Source organism: Macaca fascicularis, chromosome 9, assembly GCF_037993035.2.
Source record: "Macaca fascicularis isolate 582-1 chromosome 9, T2T-MFA8v1.1".
Classification (NCBI taxonomy): Eukaryota; Metazoa; Chordata; class Mammalia; order Primates; family Cercopithecidae; genus Macaca; species Macaca fascicularis.
The window spans coordinates 11325236-11350032 of NC_088383.1; the positions used below are offsets into that span (position 1 = coordinate 11325236).

At 38.2% G+C, this 24797-nt stretch overlaps 1 long non-coding RNA gene across 3 annotated transcripts in view; it reads right to left on the minus strand.

Annotated features, from left to right (window-relative positions):
• Nucleotides 1-390: 390 nt before the first annotated feature.
• LOC102141518 (uncharacterized) overlaps nt 391-24797 on the minus strand; it is a 40147-nt gene continuing 15740 nt past the window's right edge. Inside the window, exons 3-5 of one of the 3 annotated variants that reach the window (XR_010577623.2) lie at nt 23196-23266; nt 17146-17267; nt 391-16903 (exon numbers count right to left, since the gene is read on the minus strand). This is a non-coding gene — a long non-coding RNA (uncharacterized lncRNA). Of the gene's footprint in view, nt 17268-23195; nt 23267-24797 lie in introns of all 3 variants that reach the window. The other 2 variants (XR_010577624.2, XR_012417450.1) reach the window with 2 other exon arrangements.

Here is a 24797-nt window from a genome sequence, read left to right on the forward strand (position 1 = left end):
ATTTCAGAGCTTCCTGCTAAAAAAAATAATTTTTAATTAGGAAGAAAGGTACACATTTATGGTATATAACTGCTTTCAAATATATAATCATTGTGGAATAGCTAAATTGAGCCACTAACGTATGCATTACCTCACATGCCTATTTTTTGTGGTGAGAATATTAAAATCTTAGTGATTTACAGGAATATAATACGTTGTTATTAACTATAGTCACCGTGTTGTGTAATAGATCTCTTAAATCTTACTTCTCCTAACTGAAATTTTATTTGACCAACACCTCCCCACCTCTCCCTCCAGCCTACTGCTAGTCCCTGGTAACCATTATTCTACTCTCTGATGAGTTCAACTGTTATAGATTCTACATATAAGTGAGATCATGAGGCATTTGTCTTTTTGTGTTTGGTTTATTCTACTCAGCACAGTATCTCCCAGGTTCATCCACGTTGTCAAGAATGACAGAATTGACCAGGTGCAGTGGCTAACATCAATTATCCCAACACTTTGGGAAGCCGAGGCAGGAGGATCACTTGAGTTCAGGAGTTCCAGACCAACCTTGGCAACATAGGGAGGTCGTGTTTCTATAAAAAATAAAAAACAAAAAAATTAGCTGGGCATGGTGGTTCGTGCCCGTAGTCCCAGCTACTTGGAAAGCTGAGGCAGGAGGATCACTTGTGCCTGGGAGGTTAAGGTTGCAGTGAGCTTTGATCACACCACTGCACTCTAGCCTGAGTGACAGAGTTAAGACCCTGTCTCAAAAAAAAAAATTCCTTCTTTTTTTTTTTAAAGGAAGGCGTCTAAGTAGTATACCATCATGTGTATATAGCACACTTCCTCCATCTGTCAATGGACACAGGTTGATTCCCTGTCTTGGCTATTGTAAATAGTGCTACCATTATCTGTGAGTGCAGACACCCCTTTGACACATGGATTTTGGTTCCTTTGGATAATGGGATTGCAGATAGTTCCATTCTTAATATCTTGGGAAACCCCCACAGTGTTTGCCATAATGACTGTATTAATGGACATTTAAACCAACAGCGTGGAAGAGTTCTGTTCTCTGCATTCTTGCCAACACTCAATATCTGTTGTCTTCTTGGTAATAGTCTTTCTAACTGGGGTGAGGTAATATCTTATTGTGACTTGAATTTGCATTTCCCCAATGATTAGTGATATTAAACACTTTTTCATATGCCTGTTGGCCATTCGTACATATTCTTCTGGGAAATGCCTATTCAGATCATTTGCCCATTTTAATTGGGCTGTTTTCTTACTGTTGAGTTCTTTATTTTAGATGTTAACCCATTATCAAATGTATGGTTTCCAAATATTTTCTCCCATTCTGCAGGTTGTCTCTTCACTCTGTTGACTGTCTCTTTTGCTGTGTAGAAACTTTTAGTTTGATGTAACCCCATTTGTCTATGTTTGCTTTTATTGCCTATGCTCTTGGGTTCCCTTTTTAAAAAGATAATTGCCCAGACCACTATCATGGAGCCTGGCCCTAGTGTTTTCTTCTAGGAGTTACTGTACTACTTCGTGCAAATTTTGATACCTATCAACCCACAATGATGATTCCTTCAGGGACTCTCTCTCTCTCAACTATGTCTCTCAGTCACGTGAAAATATCATAGATGTCAGCCAGGCCAGCAGGCTACTCCCAGTTATTTCAGGAAACTAGAGGTTCTGAACATTTTAAACTGATCCAATGCCCTTCTCACATCTCATAACTTCTAAGCTTTATACATATGGCAGGAAGCCCACTAATTCCTGAAATAGGATGGGGAAAGATGTCCGTCATTCTCAGTCACTCCACGGTGGGCTGGGGTCATAATTGCCAGACCCTGTCAATCCTTTTGAACAAACTTTTGACTGCCTGGATGAAGTTCCCCAACTGTTTTTATGGCTCCACTGCAGATCTGTGCTTGACTTCAGCAGGGAGAAGAAGTGGGAGGATGTGAACTTTTAACAAGGAGGAGAGATTGTTTCTGATCATGAGAAAACCATAGAAACAAAGCTTACGTCTGATTCAGCACACTCCAACCCCTAATCCCTAGAGGTTTGAATTAGGGGTCATTACACATCAGGAAAGCAGAATGAAGGCTTGGTGGCCCACACACATTGTCCCCTAGCATCCCAGTTTTGGCCTTCCAGAACTGCCAGCAGCCATAACACCTACACTGGCAAAAACCCCACTGTTATCTTGACTGAATTCAGATTTTCCTTCCAGAAACCACTTCTCTCATGCAGAGCCTCATTAGAAAGTCTGAATATTCATTCCTTTCATGAACCCTCATAACTAAATTCTCCTGAAGAAAGGTTGCTTAGGAGCACTGATACCTATTGTAGGAAGTCGTGAGTTGTGTAAAAGAAGTAATGGGCTCTTTGTAGACAGTTTTACTAAGGATAGTTCCTCCTGTCTGAAAAGCCTCCTTACATAATTCCTCAAAGCTGCCAGTGTAACACGGACTTGGGAAGTCCTCTTTTCTGCCGGGTAACTTGGTTTCATAGTCCTCCACTGGGGGGATGGAGGCTTGTTGACCACTGCCATCATCTGCCGTGACTCCACTCATAATTTTTCATTCTCTAGGAGTAGGGGCAGTGGATTTTCCTTTCTGTGAGAACCATGCAAGATGACCAAGAAAAGAAATGCCACCCTCCTTTACCCAAAAATATCCCGCTGTTCCAGTCTTGCTCACCAAACACAAAACATCCAATAGACGGACATAGTTTTCTATGCAACAGTCAAGGAGCCCAGGAGTTCGAGAGCAGCCTGGGCAAGATAGCAAGTCCCCAGCTCTACAAAAAGTTAAAAAAATAAAATAGTTTGGTAGGGTTGTGTGTGACTGGAGTCCCAGCCACTCACTAGGCTAAGGCAGGAGGGTCACTTCAGCCCAGGAGTTCATGATCTCAGTGAGCTAGGATTACACCACTGCACTCCAGCCTGGACAACAGAGTGAGACCCTGTCTCAACAAATAAGTAAATTAGGGATACTTGACTGTGTTTTGAAAATATACAGGGTAAGAAATATATAATTTATATAATCTTAATGGATATATAGAGAGTTATATTTCCTAGCTACCTAAACTTGTATTTAGCTTATTTTTTCCTAAGCATCAGAAAGGGACCATGTAGAGTTAGGCATTCTATGAAAGGTGTTCCCTTTCTAGATCCAAAGAAGAGTGTTTATAAATGTTCCTCCTCTCCCGCAAGATTCTTCCTCCCTCCGCCCCTCAGGCCTGTGTTTCAGAGTTCAGGGGCTCCCTTTTGCTTTCCATATCCAGCTAAGGTTCCGCTGCAGCCAGGCCTGTACTGGTTAAGTCCTTAGCTGAGCTGAGGCGTCGGTACACCTCAGTAAGGCCAGCGATGCTTTTCCCCAGATAGCACGGCCTGGTCTCACTTGGGGAAAGACGATCACTCTTGTTAGGATGACTCCAGCTTCTGAAAACAAAAACCACAACAGTGTTGTTTTAAGGAATACTGATTCTTTTCTGGGCCTGTCTTACCTTGAAATGAACCATCACGTGACTATCCACGTCTTCCTCATCCTTCACTTGCAAGCATGAGCTCGGATGAGGTTGTTTTTGTGCCACATACGGCTTACCTCCTGTATCAGTCCATTCTCATGTTGCTGTAAAGAAATACTGGAGACTAGGTAATTTATTTATTTAGTTATTTTTAAAGGCTTATTTGGCTCACCATTCTGTAGGATATAAGGAAAGCATACTGGTATCTTCTGGGGAGGCTTTGGGGAGCTTCCAATAAAGGCAGAAGGCAAAGGGGAGTGAGCTTCTTACATGGCAGGAACAGGAGCAAGAGAGAGCAAGACAGGAGGTGCTGCATGTGTGTGTGTGTGTGTGTGTGTGTGTGTGTGTGTGTGTGTGTATTTTTTTTTTTTTGAGATGGAGTCTCACTCTGTCGCCCAGGCTGGAGTGCAGTGGCGGGATCTCAGCTCACTGCAAGCTCCGCCTCCCAGGTTTACACCATTCTCCTGCCGCAGCCTCCTGAGTAGCTAGGACTACAGGTTTGTGCCACCATGCCCGGCTCATTTTCATATTTTTACTAGAGATGGGGTTTCACCATGTTGGCCAGGCTGGTCTCGAACTCCTGACCTTGGGCGATCTGCCCACCTTGGCCTCCCAGCTGCTGTGCCCAGCTGGTGCTACACATTTTTAAACAACCAGATCTTGTGAGAACTCGCCATCATGAAAAATAGCACCAAGGGGATGGTGCTAAGCCATTCATGAAAGACCACTAGCATGAACTCATTACCTCTACCAGGCCCCACCTCCAACACTGGGGATTATGATTTAACAGGTTTGGGTGGGGAACACAGATCCAAAGCATATCACTTCCATTCCCACCCATTCCCAGTTAAAAAGAGAAAAAAAAGTTTAGGTTATTCTACCATGTTAATTTAGTACAAAATAGATTCTTCAGAAATTTCTAATAGATGTGTCTAAAGAATGTGTTGAAGGAGTGAATAGATCTGAGATCACTGCATAAACCATGGAACAAGTGCAAAACTTTCTGCTAAAAGCCATGTAGGACTGGGGATTTTGGCTAAGATTCCTCCTTAGGAGGGGACATTTAATGTACATAGTCACAGACATGAACAAGCTAATATAGAAGAGCTCAGGATAGAGGCTCTGTAAGCTGGGATGGATCCAATTGCCCAGGAAAATGTTGATCTCAAGACCAACAGGAAATCAGAGTAATTACTGTCATTTAATTTAAAAACGTAAATCCTTGACTAGTGGGGATAAGAGTGTAACATAATAGTAGGATATGGGTTGCAGCCATTTTCCTTGGAAGAAATGCATAGCATGAAAGTGTTAAAAACTAACTTTACCTTTACTTACATATTTAAATTTAATTATATATTCATTTGTATTTAGAAAAATGACACAATGCCACTATTATTACCTCCAACTTGTTAAAATATCCTAATAATAAAGAACTGGAAATAGAAAGTGAAGATGGGCTATCTGGAAATGGATCAGCTATAGAATTTCATGGAACATTTCTGGGAAAGGCTAGATTTTTGTCCAGATTCTGTGGCAAAAAGGGTTATTTGCTTAGTCCTCAATACAAACCAAGAACACCACTTTGGAAAGCAAATGATGCTTTTGCAAAATACTCGATGAACTCTTTCCGATCCTTAAGGTACCACTTTGAAGAATAGAGGACACAAGGATACAAGTTTTATTTTCCCCAAGGTTAGAAAAAAGTTTCCAAAGTTAACCATTTTGAATTGTGAATGTAATGTACAACATGTAACACAGAGCATATTTGTGAAAGTTGACCTCATCATAGGCAGTAACACTATTTTGCCACAGAATCTGGACAAAAATCTAGCCTTTCTCAGAAATGTTTCATGAAATTCCATAACTGATCCACTTCCAGATAGCCCATCTTCACTTTTTATTTCCAGTTCTTTATTAGGATATTTTAACAAGTTGGAGGTAATAATAGTAGCATTGTGTCATTTTTCTAAATACAAATGAATATATAATTAAATTTAAATACATAAGTAAATATAAAGTTAGTTTTTAAAAGTGTTCCTCTGGCCCTTCATTTATTGATTTAATAGATGCTCATGGAATATCTTTAATGCTCAAGGTTGACATCAGGGTGACGGGGTGGTGTAAAGAGTATAGGATAAGCAAAAAGGCCCTGCTTGCAAGCCTCTTGCAACACAGATGCAATTAGAGAGAAACACACGAAGAATGACATATGAGTCAGAATGCCATAGGTATTGAGAAAGGCACACAAAATAATGCCACAGGTTTTAGAGGATAAGTCATTCATAGCTAATAAGTGAAACTAAATAGGACTCAGGATATCGCATTTGAATAAGGTTTTAACTGTTACCTGGGGTATATTGGGAAAATGTAGATACATAGAATGGCACAGGTCCTCACAGTCTGCATAACTACCCCCATGAAATTCTGTATGGAATTTTTCTGTGGGGAAAGTCCTCAGCTTTCACCAAATGTTCAAAAAGACTCTACATCCCCCAAATGCTGCGAAATCCTCTGCTGTAGATCATGTTCTGGGAGTAACAAGAAATGCAGGTTGTTTAATATGTAATATGCATTTTACCCTAAAAACAATTAAGGTAAAATCATCAAATAGTAAACAAAAGGAAATAATTTTAACCTCTGCATTTTGAAAATGAGAAAAAGGGACTCCGGGAAGTGAGGGGTCTTGACTATAACCACTGAGCTCATTACTACATAAAGCTAACTAGATAAGGCTTAGTTTTAGAGAGCCTTTCTTTAAAATGTGTGAAGAATGGAGTTTATTTACTAGGCAGTAGGGAGTCATTAAATCATTTTGTACAAAGAGCATGTATAAAAGATCTGCCTGGAAGAACTGTTCATTAGATTGGAGAGGGAAGAGTCTAAAGGCCAACTGGAATTCATTACAATGACTCAAAGCAGAAGTAATGATGGTCTAAATCAGAAATGGTGGTAGAGGAAATGAAGTTGAGACACAGGTTGAGAATTTCTTATCTAAAATGCTTAAGACCAGAAGTTTTAGGATTCTTGGAATACTTGCATTATACTTTCTCATCCATTGAACATCCCAAACCCAGAATCTGATATCCAAAATACAAAATGTTCCAATTAATACTTTGAGTGTCATGTCAGTGCTCAGAAAGGGTTCAGATTTTGGAGAATTTCACATGACAGTTTTGAACTGGGAATAATCAACCTGTAATGTATTCAAAAACCTTATTAAAGGTAAAAGTTACAGGATTCAGAATGGAATAGGTAGGAACAGTGAAGAGAGGCAGGTGTCAAAGCCAACTCACAGATTTAAAGTCATGGAAACTGGGAAGATGTTGCTGAAATAGGTACCAGTTTCAGGAGGAAGGTAATATTTTAACTTGGGATATGGATAGTTTGATGAACAGAGAATTGCCAACTTCCTTACAAAATGGATGGCTCTACAGTTAGTTTTCAAAGAGGACTGAACATCAGTCCAATGACAGTTTTACAGTCTGAGCTGATATCCATTTACTGGCCTGGTACCGACTTCATACTGGTTCACGCACACTACATGCAAGCAAAAACCAAACAAACAAAAACCACAATTGAGTCTGTCTGGCCTTTATATATGAAAGTAGATAGAAAAAATTAGAATAACTTTTATTTTGTCCATAGGTTTATGAACATTTATTACTATAGCCATATTAATCAATGCTACCGACTCAATACATATGCATTTCATCAGCTCCTGTGATATATGAGTAATGATTACAGGTAAATTTGTTGGGGGATGTGTGCAAAAGTAAATAGTTTCGAACTTGAAGTAACTGACAGGTTAGTAGAGTTGTCAAACATAAATACAGTCACTTCTTTCTCAACACCATGTTGCTTAATCCTAACATACTAGAAACCTTGTAAAATAAGCACATCCCATTTGCTTTTCCCTTAAAAATAGTTTTACTCTGTTAGAATTTGGAGGCTGGTAAGAATTAACTAAAAACTCAAAAACAAACCTTGTCTCCATAGGATATGAAAACCATACGTGAAAACGTGTTCCCTCCGCTTTTGTAGTTCATTTGACATGAAGATGATACTAGTCTTTGACTGCCAGAGCGGTAAGCCAAGTTTTGGCCTTAGGATATCAACAGTAATTCAGTATTATCTCTCCTAGCATCTGATTGTTCTTAGCTCTGTGTTTGTACAAACACATGAGACCTGACAAGTTCACTTGCCCTTAAACTCTCTAATTTCTGTCCCATATGAGAGGCTGACATCTTTAATATTCTTGAATTTCTACCTTACTTCATATCATTCTTTGTTCACAGAAACTTTTGCACTTTTCTATCCTGTTGGCTGTGAAAGTTTAACTTTTGTTAGTTTTAAGGACAGTGAAACTAAATGATGGAAAATGAAAAGATAAAACCAGGGTGTATGTCAGTTACTGAGAACTCTCTTCCCACCGTGCCTTTTGTCTTCCTCCAAGCCACTGGCCTCTGTGAAGAGGTTCCAGCCTTTGTTTGAAGCCCCAGAGCTCTGGACCAGCAGCTGGAATATGTCATGATTACTTTAGAGTGAGATTAATTTGAGGGCATCATGCAATAATGAGATTTGCCTGAAAAATTATTAACACATCTTAAACAGTGAGAGCAAGGTTTGCCTCTCCTTATTCCTTTTTTTTTTTTTTTTTTTTTTTTTTTTTGAGATGGAGTCTCACTCTGTTGCCAGGCTGGAGTACAGTGTCACAATCTCAGCTCACTGCAACCTCTGCCACCTGGGTTCAAGCGATTCTCCTGCCTCAGCCTCCCGAGTAGCTGGGATTTCAGCACCTGCCACCACACCCAGCTAATTTTTGTATTTTTAGTAGAGATGGGGTTTCACCATGTTGGCCAGGATGGTTTTGATCTCCTGACTTTGTGATCCACCTGCCTTGGCCTCCCAAAGTGCTGCGATTACAGGCATGAGCCACCATGCCCAGCCCAAGAGTTAGTGATATCTTTTTTTGTATCTTCTCCATCACCACCTTCTCAAGAAGAATCGATTTGTATGTATCTTTTCCCTTGCCAATAGATATAATTCCATTCTGTTACATTCCTCCTTTATTAAATTGAAATCAGCTAAGGAAATGCAATTACACTTTAAGAAATATAATTAGAAGAGAAATATTCTACAAAGACACTGTATTAGGGCACATTTAATGTTTTAATGTATGGGCATAATTTGCTATTTTAATCTTATAAAAATCCAATTTTAATGATTCCTACTGTTAAAAAAAAGTGGCTCAAATTAATTTCTAAATTTTCTAAAAGTTGATCATTATCCTGAAAGTTGGATCATGGAAATAAGTTTGTGAATCCATTTACAGTTATATATTTTACTTTAAGTCTAGCAGGAGAAATCAATGTACATAAACACTGTAATGTAAAGTAGAACATTGGTTATAAAAGATGTTCAGATAAGGTGCTATGGAAGCTCTGAGGAGAAAAAATTACTACAGAATTAGAGTCAGCTTCTTTGAGAGAGATGAGCTGAGTCTTGCAAGATCTGAATGGGCAACTATAGTTCAACAAATATTTGTTGAACACACTGTAGAAATGTAGTACATATAGTCAATATGTTTATCTGTACTTTGCTGTTAAACTCCTACTCGTTTTTTAAATTTATTTCCTTAGATTATTGGGGAACAGGTGGTATTTGGTTACATGAATAAGTTCTTTAGTGGTGATTTATGAGGTTTTGGTGCACCCATCACCCGAGCAGTGTACACTGCACCCAGTTTGTATTCTTTTATCTCTCTCCCCCTTCCCACTCTTTTCCTTGAGTCCCCAAAGTCCACTGTGTCATTCTTATGCCTTTGCATCTTCATAGCTTAGCTCCTGCTTATGAGTGAGAGCATGCGATGTTTGGTTTTCCATTACTGGGTTACTTTACTTAGAATAATAGTCTCCAATCTCATCCAGGTTGCTGTGAATGCCATTAATCCATTCCTTTTTATGGCTGAGTAGTATTCTATCGTATAACCACCAGCAGTGTAGAAGTATTCCGTGTTCACTGCATCTATGCCAACTTCTATTGTTTTTTGATTTTTTGATTATGGCCATTCTTGCAGGAGTAAGGTGGTATCTCATTGTGGTTTTGATTTGCATTTCCCTGATCATTAGTGATGTTGAGCATGTTTTTTATGTTTCTTGGCCATTTGTATATCTTCTTTTGAGAATTGTTTGTCCTTAGCCCACTTTTCAATAAGATTGTTTGTTTTTTTCTTGCTAATTTTGTTAACTCTTACCCTGTCATGCAATTGTTATTTTACTTTCATTTCTACCTAATATATTCCTAAGGCAGCTCGTGATGGCTTCAATTTTTGATTGCTGCCTCTGATCTCTAATAAACGTTGGCAAGCATTCTCTCTAAAGAGCCAGGTAATAAATATTTCTGGCTATAAGGGCCACAGGATTTCCTCCACTCTACTGTTGTAATGTGAAAGTAGCCATAGCCAGTGTATCACTGATGTACGGGGCTCTGTTCAAATAAAACTTTGTTTTTGTAAAAACAAAGTTTGTAGGGACCAGGCCAGATTCGTACAGAGGCCAATTTCCTAATCTCTGGTGCATACTATCGGCTTACTGTATCAGTCCAAAGAAAATATTTCTGACCTTTAATATCCATTAAAAATGGTACTGTAACAAGTAGGAAATCATCATTCCTACTGGGCCACACACTTACCTGTCAAGAACAGTAAAGAATATGAGATTTTACCCTACTAGCAAGTGCACAAGTTAGCCTGACAGTTTCGTGGATGCTCTAGCTAATGACACAGACTCCTGGGTCAGAGAAAAAGCACAACTTACTAACCATGGTAAGAGCAGAGTCAGAGCATCAGCATTTCTTGTGCCGGGTCCTCAAGCACTAGTTCCCACAGGGCAACAGAGAGCCAGGGAATAACCACATACAGTTCATTGGATTTTAGGAAAAGAAGCCTGAGTTTAGAAAACAGAGATCTTCTATAATTAGCAATAAATATGCATGACCCCAGAGAGAGATGCTAACTTCATTACACTGGACAGCAAGCATGTCTCCCCTTTGCTCTAGAGGTAGACAGCAACCATCTCTATTTGCCGAGACTGTTTGCCAAACACACATCCTTGAGTAGAGAATCTAGACTAAAGACTGATAGTGCCTCTATCTGCAAGATGCACAGAAATACCAGAAACTCACAGAAAGTTGTTTACCAACCCCAGCCTCCCAAACTATAGTCATATTCCTGTAGGTTTTGAAAGCTTTGGTAGAAATACCAGGTTAAGACAATTATACTTAAATGCCCACTGAATTTACCAAAACATTAACAAAACTCATCAGAAAATGGCAGAGGCACTCTATCTATTTAATTTGAGACCCTAGCTACTCAACAACTAAGATGAGCATTGACTCAACTCCAACCTGTGGTTCTCATCTTTGGATACATATTCTTTGAAACACAATCACATTAAAATAAAACTATCTCAATGCTGCTTATTTATACTATAATTTTTTAAAGTCTCCGATACCTGTGTGTACCTGTTTGTACATGTTTGGAAAAGGGTAGCTTGTATACTTATCAGAGGTTACAGGTTAAAGAAAAGAGGAAAACATTTGTACAGAACTGAAAAGAAGTTGAGATGCTTCATGTTTTAAATATGCTTGCCAGAATTTTGGAATCATTTAATGAGATTAACCCTTTCAGAATTTAATTTAAATGACTTTCCAAAAATTCACATTAGCTTTACTCACATGTGTATGGTAAGAGATGACCCACGTTCTCCCCATACGTAACAGTGGGAAGTGGTGCTAAATGGACAGAGTGATTTGATCAAGGCCAATAGGCAGAGTTAGAACAAAGTCCTAATTTAAAATCTTTTTTTTCCCAAGCCTAAGAGTTCACATATTTATTACTGAACGAACCTACTAGAGAAGTATAAATACAAAGAAAAATGTCATTATTTTATCAATAAAACCTGTCCAACTATCCAGATCGTGCTGACTTTCGGTTTGATATGGTAAGATGCTAAGGACCTTGTGAATGGCCGCCATGAATATATGAGCCATTTCACATGCAAGACCTCACAGGCCCAACTTGGCTCTTCTCCAGCGTCTGCTTGTGGAACTGTACCTGACTTTACAACCAGTTCGTATTCTAATCTCCTGGAGAATGGGTGCTGTTTGATTCTTGGCCTGGAATTACTGGATCCTGAAAGTCTTCTGAGAACATTGAGGAGGAAAGCCAACCATCATGGTGGAGAAGGATTTTTTTTTTTTTTTAACCAAGAACTGTAAAGTTTTATCAGGAGCCTAGCACAGTGACTCACACCTGGAATCCCAGTGCTTTGAGAGGCTTAGGTGAGAGGATTGTTTGTGCCCAGGAGTTCAAGACCAGCAAGGGCAACACAGTGAGACCTTGACTGTATGGAAAAAACAAACAAACAAACAAAAAAGCCAGGCATGGTGGCCCATACCTTTAGCCCGAGCTACTCAAGAGGATTACTTGAGCCCAGGAGTTTGAGGCTGCAGTGAGCTATGGTCGAACATAGCGCTCCAGCAAGACCCTATCTCAGAAAAAGATAAAGCTCAATGATTGATATATTTTATTGCAGTGAGAAATGTGCTATTTATATTGATATATAACACTTGCACATATTTACAGAGAACATATTTTCTTGCATAGAATGGGTATTGATGAAGTCAGTGGATTTAGGTTGTTTATCAACTCAGCTACAGTTAACAATGTATTGTATGTTTCAAAAATGTGTTAATTGTGCTCTCGTAGTCACTTCTTAGGCTTTCATGTGTTGCTATGATAGTAGACTAGGTTCTATGGAGAAGACAGAATGATAGTCCTTGTAACAACGCTGTCTCAACATCAGGACACACATCCTCTACTTCACTTATGGATAAGTAGAATCCATAAACATGAGAGCAGCCTGATCTGTAGCAAGCAGAACCCTAACGCCTTCCAGGAGCACATTTGCGCCTGTTTTGAACAATCCACTGAATGCTAGGAGATGGTGCGTGTGTACGAATGGCAGATGAGCGTGTGTTTTCCTTTCAAAAGAATTCTTACTCCTTACTACTACGTTAACCCCTTTGGAATCTATACCTTTAACGGTGTCACTCTGGTCCTTTTTAACTGGAACGCTTAGAGCTGAAGATTGCTGATTGATGTGACAGAGCGAATCGTGTTCCTGCCTGTGTACAGACATTTTTCAAGCATGTCCCTGTTCGTACATACGGACGTGAAGACTCCTAGAAAATGCTCTGGGTACATTTCTCTCCTGCCTCTTGAAAGTGCTAGAGATGATTTGGCAGTGAAAAAATAGGCACCAGGTTTTAAGTTTTATTTTCACCATGCATGTACTTTGTTCCACTTTTAGCAGCAGCGTGATGTCAGTCACATTTAAATCAGATGAAAACCTGAATTTTTCATATTAATTAAAGTTCAATGGATTCCTTATAAAGAATACATGAAAAGATCAGCACTGATGACGGGGGCTGTGGGGGGAGTCACGTGGGATGGATTTTCTGAAGATTAACTGTGGCTGAGTTGAGCTTCCTCCTGGGTTTTCTGGACTGATTCCAAATTTAGAAAGAGATTGACAAGCAATGGTACCTTATCCTGCATGAACGTTTTTCTCTGAAGAGGAGCAGAAATGAAGAGAAAATAAATGTTTCCCATGAGTAGTGATGTAGACGAGTTCTTGTGTGTGCACCCACATGTGTGTGTTTACTGGGAATCTTCCACAAAATAACAAATTTGTGCAAAAAAAAAAAAAAACAAAATTGGACCAACAAAGCTTCTATGTGCAGGTGTCTCTGCCAGCATAAGACAGGAAATATTAAGGGCTGTGACTGAAAAGTCCTTTTTCCAGTGATAACAGGTGTCTATGACTAGCAGCCTGAAGATCCGATCACAGCAATTCCTGCCAAGTTCTTAGATCATCACCATGTGACCAGCAGAATTCATCTGAGTTCAGTTCTTTATGTTTAAACTCATAAATGGAGATCTTTACGGTATTACTTGGCAAACATAGACAAGAAAAAAATAATACAATGGAGGCATGCATTATCTTACTAAAAAGTGAATTTGGACTCAAAGGAAATTCATGGAGATGAATCTTTTGAACTACCTGTTATGCATTCTGACGGTTGATAGAATCTGTCACTCTGAGTGAAGGAGATGGTTTTTGTCCTTGATCCAGTCTGGTAGGGTCCTACCTTCCCTGATCCCATCAGCTGTTTTCTTCCCAGAGGTTTCCAGGAAGGTACTGACTGTAGGACATACCCAGAACCTCTGTGCCAGCTTCCCAATGCCTAGGGCTTCCTGCTGTAATAGTTGATGTTAGTCACTGCTATTTTATTGCTACCAATGTCCCTGCTTTGTCTATCTCTGTCTCTTTGTACTTGAACTGCTGATGAGAAGACAATGATCTCTAGTTAGGAAATCCTAGATTATTTTTTTAATCTTGCACACTATGCTTTTGGTGCAGTGCATCGGATTGTAATGGATCCCACTTTCATACATAGAACGCACATTTCTTGTGATTCAGTTTCAATCTCCTTTCTCGTATTTGCTTGCTGTTTGATCAGTTGGCCTTAGCAAAGTGGAATTTAGGACATCAGTACTTGGGACCCAGCGTGTCCCTTGACAGTGATGCTGTAATTGTGGAGCATGGCCTGGTGATAGTACACTTTCATAAACTAGGTATGACAGAGCTTACGTTGCCGTTATTGAGCATTGACAAAAAACACATAAATAGGTGTTTTGTGGCTAATCATAAAGACAAAAAGTAAAAATTTGGCTTCTACCGTGGTGGTATCTAGATTCTTTGATATGGTGATGGCCTGATATCAGACCTGTAAAAGTCAAGAAGCACTGCTCCGGTCACGAGCAATGTGCTTTTCCTAGAACTCATCAGCCTTCCTTGCCATAACCATTATTACATTCTCACAGATCAGCTGTATCTCTACTGTCATTTACTAGCAAGAATCACTTACCCTGTCCTTGTGCTTTTGATAGGAATCAATCACTTTCAGTGCCTCTCACCTGGAAACCACCTAAACTTGTCTGTGCTGTTTTTTGATATTTTTCAAATGCTCCAACCTCTATGCAATGGGGCAAAGGGTAAAAAAAGGTCGTGAGAACATGCATTTGCAAAGCTTTCATAACAAAAATTGTCTTTGATGCTGAATGTTACTAATAATTATGGAAAGGCATATGAAAACCACAATGAGATACCATCTTGCACTAGTCAGAATGGCTGTTATTAAAAACTCAAAAAAATGAAAGATGCTGGACAGGTTGCAGAGAAAAGAGAACATTTACACACTGCTGGTGGGAAAGTAAGTTAATTCAGCCAGTGTGGAAAGCAGTCTGGAGATTTCTCAAAGAACTCAAGGTAGAAGTACCACTTGACTTAGCAATCCCATTACTGGGTATATACCCAAAAGACTATAAGTCATTCTACCATAAAGACACATGCCATGTGTGTGTTCTTTGTGGGTTATTCACAATCTCAAAGACATGGAATCAGTCTACACGCACATCCGTGAACTGGATAAAGAAAATGTGGTACATATACACCATGGAATACTACATAGCCATGAAAAAGGACAGAATCATGTTTTTTGCAGCAATATGGATGCAGCTGGAAACCATTATCCTAAGCAAATTAACACAGCAACATAAAACCAAATTCTGCATGTTCTCACTTACAAGTGGGACATGAACATGGAATACACATGGACAAAAAGAACAACAATAGATACCAGACCTACTTGAGGGTGGAGGGTGGGAGAAAAGTAAAGATTGAAAAACTACCTATCAGGTATTATGCTATTTACCTGGCAGACAAAATTGTTGTACACCAAACCCCCACAACATGAAATTTAACCACGTAACAAACCCACACATGTACCCTTTGAACCTAAAATAAAAGTTGGAAAGAAAAATGTTTTGCCTTTTTATGCCTTCACGTTGTCTTAATAACACATTGTTGAATTACTCATAGATAAGTCAACGCCTGGTAAGGTTTCATTCAGCCTGTTGATATCCACAAGCTCTTTAAATTGTGGAGGAAGACTAGGTTCAAAAAAAAAAACAACAAAGAACCATGACTTAAAATTGTACACGTAAAACCAGAAAGAAAAAAAAAGTGTAATAAATTGGGGAAATAGCTAGTAGGGTATGTGAGGACAAAATGAGTGGTTTTTGTTGTTGTGTGTGTGTGTGTGTGTTGTTTGTTTTGTTTTGTTTTTTGAGACGGAATCTCTGTCGCCCAGGCTGGAGTGCAGTGGCACGATCTCAGCTCACTACAAGCTCTGCCTCCCAGGTTCATGCCATTCTCCTGCCTTAGCCTCCCAAGTACCTGGGACTACAGGTGCCGGCCACCACGCCCAGCTAATTTTTTTTTGTATTTTTAGTAGACACAGGGTTTCACCATGTTAGCCAGGATGGTCTCAATCTCCTAACCTCATGATCTGCTCGCCTCGGCCTCCCAAAGTGCTGGGATTCAGGCATGAGCCACCACGCCAGGCTGAAATGAGTGGTTTTATGAATTCTACCATCATGTGACTTGGTTGAGTTGAATTTTATAAATTAAATAAATAACGCACCTGATATAAAAGCTGCAACAGTAAATGATTGGAAAAAAGTAAAGTTTCATGGTGTTTTGTCACTGGTGCATATTGCTTGAGAAATGATATGCAAACCCATTCATACTTCTCCTCCTTTGGTTGCATCTAACTTTTGTGCATCCTTTTGTTTAGAACTTACTGAAATAGGCAAGTAAGTAATTATAACTGAACCAATCGATATGCTATGTAAACAGAAGACACACATTTTCAAATATGAAAGCCAAAATACATATTTCTAATATAAAAATAAATTTAAGAGTTCTGAGTGCTTGCTGTGTCCCTACCAGTAACTCACCTACACTAGTATACTCTTAGTAAGCAAAATAAAAGTTGACGCTCCAAGGGATAGTAAAACTAAAACATTCAGAATGAACAGTTTGAATATTTAAGCCCTTAAACATCATGGAGATTTGTTTGCACTGATTTATATGATAAGAAATAGAAACTGTATTTAGAGAATTGCTAATGTTAAATTACAAATTTGAATAAACCCAGCCATCGTGAATCTGCTAAACTTACTATGAATCACAGCAAATGGGACACCAATGCTTTCCTTGACTTTAATAGTAAAAGACATGACTCAAATGGTTTATTTGATAATAATTGAAAACCTTGATATTGAGAACATTTATTTTCTACCGTGAGGTATTTTTTTATGGAACAAATACATTTTCTAATCCATCATTCAAAGGCTGTTTTCATTCATCAATTTGAAACGTACTTTTTTTTTTTTTTAACATGGCTCTTCTTTCTGTAAGAAAAAATAGAAAAATCTTTTTGCATATGTATTTGTCTACTTTCTGATTGTTTGACCAAATGAAAATATGATGGTTTTATGCCTTTTATTCTTTGGGGAGAGGGAAGGTGACTACTTCTATATTATTTCCTTCTTTACTAATATCTGTGTGGTAAAAGAACGTCAAATACACGTAATCAACTGGGGGATTCAACCCAGCTGACAAAGAATGTTGTTAAAAGAAAACCACCCAAAACCTGGTTTTCAGCGAAGAGAACAAACGATGTGAAGCTTCTTTGGTTGAACCTTCTTCAGCATCACAGCAGTAAGCAGAGTCCTCGTCTTTCTGCCCTCTTCCATTTGCAGAGGGAGTAATGGTCTGAGTTGTCAAGAATAGAATAAGCCAACTCATTCATGAAAACTTTTATGGGAGCCAAATAGAATTTCTATTTTGGCTGAGGACATTGGCGTGAACAACAATGGCAACTATTTATTTCTTGTCTGCTATATGTCTACTATGTCTTTAATTCTGCAATCACCCCTTAAGTCAGACTTTATTATCATACTAGAGATGAGCAAAACAGGACTCAGAGAGGTTAAAGGATATGCCCTATGAAAAATAGCAACTTCCAAAGCCAGGATTCTAACAAAGAACTCCATCTAAAAAGATGAGGACTCTTCATTTCCTACTCAGTGAATGGGATCCTGGGTTTGGAAAAGGTCGTGTTCCCTAAAATGACTCCACAATGTAAAGCAAAGCAAATTCAATCAAACACCAGAAGAAAAATATAATAACAGGTTTCCTAAAGCATACATAAAACCAGTGTTTTAAAAATCACTCTCAAGAGTTAATTAAAAAAAAAAAAGTAAGACATTTGCATCTAGTTTGAAGTTTACTTTCTCTAGACACTGACACAAAGACACTGAATATTTCATTTAACTTTTTAAAGAGATATTTATAAAGTTTTAAAAAATGTTATCGGTGATAGGATGTGAATTTTTGATAAAAATCAGGAATGATACCTGCCTCTTTGATTGTTATTCTTCACCACAGTCTGAACAAATTGAATACAGACATTCAAAATCACCAAGCTTTATTTTAAGCTTACTTCTCAATACATGCTTTGTGCTTCTATATTTTGTGTTTGGCTTTTCTGTTATACAAATGAGAACTATGATAGTCTTATAAAGCATCTCTTAAAGTTTAGTATGAAAGCAGAAAAAAACTATAGCATCCTAATATTTTATCTAATGAAATGTTAAGTCTGGTTTAAGGGTATAAATATTTTATATGATTAACCCTTCAGAATCTGGACATACAGAAAGCATGGACACTGTGACAGATAAACTGTAAAAGCTACCATCTGTGGAGTAAATGATTCTAAAATGAGATCACACCTCCAAATGGTTCAAACTTTAGTCTAGATTCTTTAATCAAGTAATGAAATTAACCAATACAAGCCAAGTCTTGTATTGATCGGAAAGATATTAAATCTTACTTTCTTCCCTTGTATGTATAAGTCAAAATTTAGCTTGCAAATAGCATAACTTGCTTAAGCAAAAAGAATTTATTTTTTAAATGCTCTACCTCTTAGAATCTAAGAAACAAAATATGACTGGGCTTTGGGGAAAACAGACACAAGTGCACAAATAATAACAGAACTCTGTCTTCATCTGAACGTTTCTACTCTTTTTTTTTCTTCCTCATATCCTCCCTCTCGCCCTGCCTCTTCTCTCATTGAAGACATGCAGTTTTTCTTTTTCTGGTCTATGTGGGAAGACTCATGACCTATAACACCCAAGCTGTTGCTCGTATAGCTACAGTGACTTAAGAAATACCATGTTGGAAATCTGAGTCCTAAATGTAGCTTCCTTCATACTTACATGTTGCTTCTGAACCAATCAACTGGGTATAGACATATACAGGGTCATGTGTATAAAAGGGATTATCACAGTGGTATTTATCTGAATAGAGATTGTAATCCCAAAACTGCGGAGTAGATTTCAGGGAAGAAAAATCCCCAAATTGTCACTATCCTATGAATCCAAATCACTGTCCCCAGTTTACAGGGTAGAAGTTATCACGTTAACTTAGTCTCCCTTCCCCACCTCACCTTAAGGTATATAAGCCAATGTTGCTTGACTCACCACACATCAGTCAGTTTAAGATGAACACTGCCTGGTTCAGTTGTTTTCAGAGTTGGAATTCATGGTGCATTCCAACTGTATTTGGCATGGGTTATTGAGTACACTTAGAGAAGCTGCCAAAATGTGCAGAGTGTCTTTGGCAGAAGAAAAAAAACAGATGGTTCCATCAAATGGATCACGTTTCATGGGTACTAAATTAGATTTAAAGAGAAGAGAGTAGTATCTACCTGGGGAATATGTTTTCAAAGGTTAGATATCTCAGTTATCATAAGCTAAGGCTTAATGCTTCAAAAAGTTGATTAGGAATTTGAGCATATAGGCCACATTCCAGATATTGAAGTGATGGAGGGAAAGGGTGCTTCCAGAAGACACTCAAGCATGATCAGAAATTACAGCAGAGCTGCTGAGGTCTAGGAAGCAGTGACAAGTTGACAGATCACACTGGCAAAAGCGTTCAGACATGAGTATAGTCGGTGTGGATAACACATCAATATGCATGACCACAAGACAAGAAAACAGAACTTCAAAGGGCCTAAGTTAAACAAGCAACATAATAGGTTTCCATTAGACTCTGTAGAGACTTTTGAGCATGAAGAGCTTTTGGAGATTGGTCCATCTAAATTCATTTTGCAGGTGAGAAAACTGAGGTCAAAAGAGGTAAGCATTTAGTACCAGGTCTCCTGATGCTGGAAAAGAGTGCTGTTCTATTCCTCATTAAACAAGAACTTCAAGTTAATAATCTAAAGAAAAATAATCTACTGGGGAATACTACCTCCAAATAAATGTAACCAGGACTGCTTTGTCTAATAACAGCTTGTTTCTGGCATCCTTTCTGTTTTAGTAATGAATGTAATGGGAGTCATTCAAGAGTCATCAACAGGGAAGTGTGGGTTGTCAATCCTGGGATAGGACTCGGCCAAAAATTCAATTTATGGTTTAATGATCTTGGTAAAAATCCATGTGTGGGTAGCCACTTAATAAGAAACAGCAAACTTGGTGTTAAAGGACAGATCTAACACGTATCTCTTAATGCTAACTGATACATGAGATGGGGCAGGGATAACTGTGGGAATCGTGCTTTCTTCTTGAATAGTATAGAGTTGCCCTAGAAAGCAACTGCCTAGCCAGGGTCTGTGTTCCCCAGTAGTCCTTGCGCTAGGTCCAGAATGACAATAGAAGTGATACATGTGGTGCTTGCAACCCAGGGCGCTTAAGAGACAGTGCATTCTCCATGTTCTTTCCCCACTGTCTGTTGCCTGGAAGCAGAGGATTCTCAGATCTTGTTGATGAATGAGAGAGCCACAAGTGGGAAGGAACACAGGTCCCTACACCACAGGAGGAAAGATTTCCAAAGTTCAGGAACATCCAGCTTACTTGAGGAAGAAATAGAACTCAGTAAGGTTGAAGTCCTGAAAGTTTGGGAGTTAATTCGTTAAAGCAACGAATGAGCCTAATTAATAGACTATTTCCTTGTATCCATGTAGACTCCATGTTGGGGGTGTCTGAACATCCATGATAATAGACCATGCTCCCAAAGGAATATGTTTAAGTGAAGAAGATCTGTTAGAAATGCATAATACATAGAAATTACCAGCCTGAGCATCTTTCTATTATAGTTCCTCCAGCATTGCTTCAGAACTTCAGTCTCTTTGCGCTGTCTCTTTGCATATCAGAAGACAAAGTTGTATACTAAAATTGTGACTTATAATTTGATTCCATGACTTGACTCAAAGAATAGTATGAGAGAGATTTCCAAAGAACTGCTGCCAATTGCATAAGCTGCTATTTCTGACATACTTCTCTAACCATTGTCTTTAGGGCCAATGCATCCTAATTTGTTCATGCTAACAAGAAAATCTCAAAGATTACCAAGATACTGAAACAGCGCAACAAGTGGAAGACAGCCTCAAGGGGTATTCATATAGTAAAAGGTACACAGAATATCATATCAGGAGAGGATGCCCTAATAAGCATCCAATAATCATGCTCCATTCCTTCAATTTACATAAGATTGGCTTTACTTTTTAATGTCACTCAGAACAAATGACTTACATTCTGAGACTCCTGACTTAGAGTTTTTTCACTAAGAAACACTAGATCCAATTTGGATTCATCACAAGTCCAAACTTCTTTTTAGTGATCTCTTTTCTTTTTGTCTTAAACTGTATCATCAATTGACTTAGGTACACAGGGAACTTGTTCTAAGGATATGAGATTCATATAGCAATGTTAACATCTCATAATCATCAAAACTATTATAGGGAAGTACTTACCACCAAATATCCCTTTCAATAGCACAACAACATGACTTTATTAACCATATTCTAACCATGAAAAAAATCAAAGGTAACACAAATGTTGGAGGAACTTCTGCCCATTCCTTCTAATACACACTGAGATATGAAGTGATTTGCACAAGATAATTCTCCAAAGGTAGAATTGATATTCACAACAGAATTCTTGCCCTTGACTTAGTTTCTTAGAATTAAGAGATTCTAGGTACTTGCAATGTAATATCATTCAGTAGATTGTTCTTCAAATAAGAGTACGTTTGAGAATTGATAATGTCATCTTTTCCATTAAAGGCTCATAGTTTTAGGGAAAAAATAACCAATAGTTACTTTATTTAATGGTTAATTCAAGTTCTTAAACTTGAAGTAAGATATATCAAGTTACTAACATGACACAAGGAAAACTAAGAGTTGTGTCTTCATCCAAATGGCTTTTTCAATCATTTTTAATCAAGATTAAACAAAAATGACCATGATGCTAATGCATTCATACCTGGAGAATTTTTATATTTGAAGTAAAATCAGTGAATCATATGCTAGATATTTTGATTGTATGCATATAGATATTTTATGTCTAGATGTTTTATAGATATAGCTATAAATATATTTTGATTGTGTCATTGCATGACACCTCTTAGGATGTAACCACATACATGGCAGAACTTCCTCCCCTGGAAAAATACTGGGAAAAGCACGAAGACTTGTGATCTGCTATTGATTACTAAAATGACTGGAGTGTCTTTCTCTGCCCGGAGAAATTGTGAAAATAGGAGACCAGTGGGCAGAACGGAGAGGAAACTCTTAGAAATGGAAATGACAAAAGACACAAGTCTTCCTTCTCTATACAAATAAAGGAACAAAGAAGATATTTAGACAAAAGGAATGATTAATTCACACTGCCCACTGTGGAAGCCAAATGACCTATGAGAAAAATGAGCCCCTTAACCATAGAGTTCAAGGTAGATGAAATCACTGTACGCCAAAAATTTGTAGAGCTCTGTGTATGTGTGATTATGTGCTGTGATTCTTAATACAGGCTAAGAAGTGGCTGGATAATAAAACATATGCTCCATCCTAAAAATCACCCTTTAGGATTGCACATAGAAAAATGCAATGAAATAGTATTCAGCCTTAAAAGAGGAGATGCTGCCATTTGCCACAATGCGGATGAACTTGGAGGACATTATGCTAAGTGAAGTAAGCCAGACATAGGGGGAAAAAGTACTGCGTGATCTCATTTGTATGCAGAATCTAAAGCAAGTTGAATAAATAGAAACAGTAGAATTGTGGATACTGGGAAGGAGGGGAAGGAAATGAGATGTAGGTCAAAGGGTACAAATCTGCAGTTGTGAGAATGAATAAATCTAGAGATTCAACCCAAAACATGAAGACTATAGTTGATAATATTGTATATTGAAAATTTGCTATGATTGTAGGTTCTCTTATCACAAAAGGTAACTACAGAAGGTGATGGATTGGGTTATTTGACTTCCATAATTTCACTATGAATATATCAAAATATATTGTATACCTTAAATATATAAAAAATAAATTTTTAGAATAATACTCTTTAAATAGCAAGGTGAAAAATCAATAAAGAATTTTAGCTGGGTACTGAGGTACATGCCTGTTATTCAAACAACCTTGGGAGACTGAGGCAGGAAGATTGTTTCAGCCCAGTGTTTTGAGCCTGGACCACATATGAATTAAAATATGTATGTAATAACACAAATCAAATTTTCATAAATCATCCAAAGAACTCTAGTTTTACAAGTTTTCATCCTAAAAATTTGTAAATTTTGTCCAAGAATATGAAACATAATTTCACCTATAACAAAAAGATATAGTAAGAGATAAAATGTAAATACCTGTGATTAAATCACTTAATCTTCAAGGCAATCTCTCATCCATTTCTGGATCCAATCATATTTTCAGAAATCTATGTTAAATAGTGAAACAAAATTAAGGATGTTATCACACTGTTATCTAAGTAATAGTAGCAATCAGAAACAGATGTAATGGAAGTTAGAGTTAATAATATAGTATATACATTATAAATCTAATTTTGGTGTTTAAAATTTCAGTTATATACACATGGTAAAAAATTCAGTCTTTAAAAGGGGGGGGTTCTCAATTAAAAGTTTATTTAATTTCTACTCTGACTTTTCAGTTATCCTCTCTAGAGGCAATTAAATTTATCATTCTAGAGGTATTTTTTATATACCAGAATGTATGTATTCATATCCACCTTTTGAATTTCATACGAATAGTGGCATACTCTTCATACTGGCTATTCTGTGATTGCCTCTCGCTCTTAACGGTATGCCTTATAAAACATTCAATATAAAGACACATAGGTATTGTTTATTCCTCTGTCTTCTTGACACACAAAGAAAATATGGAAAACGTCCTGGCATAAGGAAAACTAAAATCAGAAGTTCATCAAGTTGTTTAAACCTGATGAACTTTCAGAAACTGAATATTCCTGTGTATCTACCACATAAATCAAGAACCAGAACATCACAGCAACTCAGCCACCCTCTTGGGGTTTCCTCCAGTCACCACTCACAAGGGGTGATTGCCACTGTGACTTCAAATACCTTCCCTGAAGTTTGTATGTGTTAAAACTCTATAGAATTGGCCGGGCGCGGTGGCTTACGCCTGTAATCCCAGCACTTTGGGAGGCCGAGGCGGGCGGATCACAAGGTCAGGAGATCGAGGCCATCCTGGCAAACACGGTGAAACCCCGCCTCTACTAAAAATACAAATAATTAGTTGGACGTGGTGGCAGGTGCCTGTAGTCCCAGCTCTGAGGCAGGAGAATGGTGTGAACCCAGGAGGCGGAGCTTGCAGTGAGCCGAGATCGTGCCACTGCACTCCAGCCTGGGCGACAGAGCATGACTCCGTCTCCAAAAATAAAAATAAATAAATAAAAGAAAACTATACAATTAATAGTGTATCCATTAGGTACTGCCACAATAATGCTGCATAATAAGTCATGCCAAAATTGAGTGGCTTAGGAAAATAATTATTCCTACTTATGCTCAGTATGGGGCTGCATTTCAGATTTAAGGTATTTTTGTTCATTTTTTTTTTATCATGATAGCATAGGTTATACCAGGGTTCAACAACATAGTATGATCGAAACAGGCAGTGGGCCATATTTTGCCAGCCTCTGTGTATATTAAAGTTGTACATGACCCCAAAATCTTGGTAGTTTAACACAACTAAAGTTTTACTTCTTGCTCACATGGGCATGACCAACACAGGTTATTTGGGGGCAGGAATAGACACACATCAACACTTTGATAATCACCATGGCAATGGGATGCAAATGTAGATGCTAACACGCTGGCTAACAGTTACCACCAAGAAGTGATGCATGTGACTTTGCCATTTTACTGGTGAAAGCATGTCAAATACACTTAGCCTCATTTCGAAAAGGGCAGGGAAATGGAATCCTTTTCTGT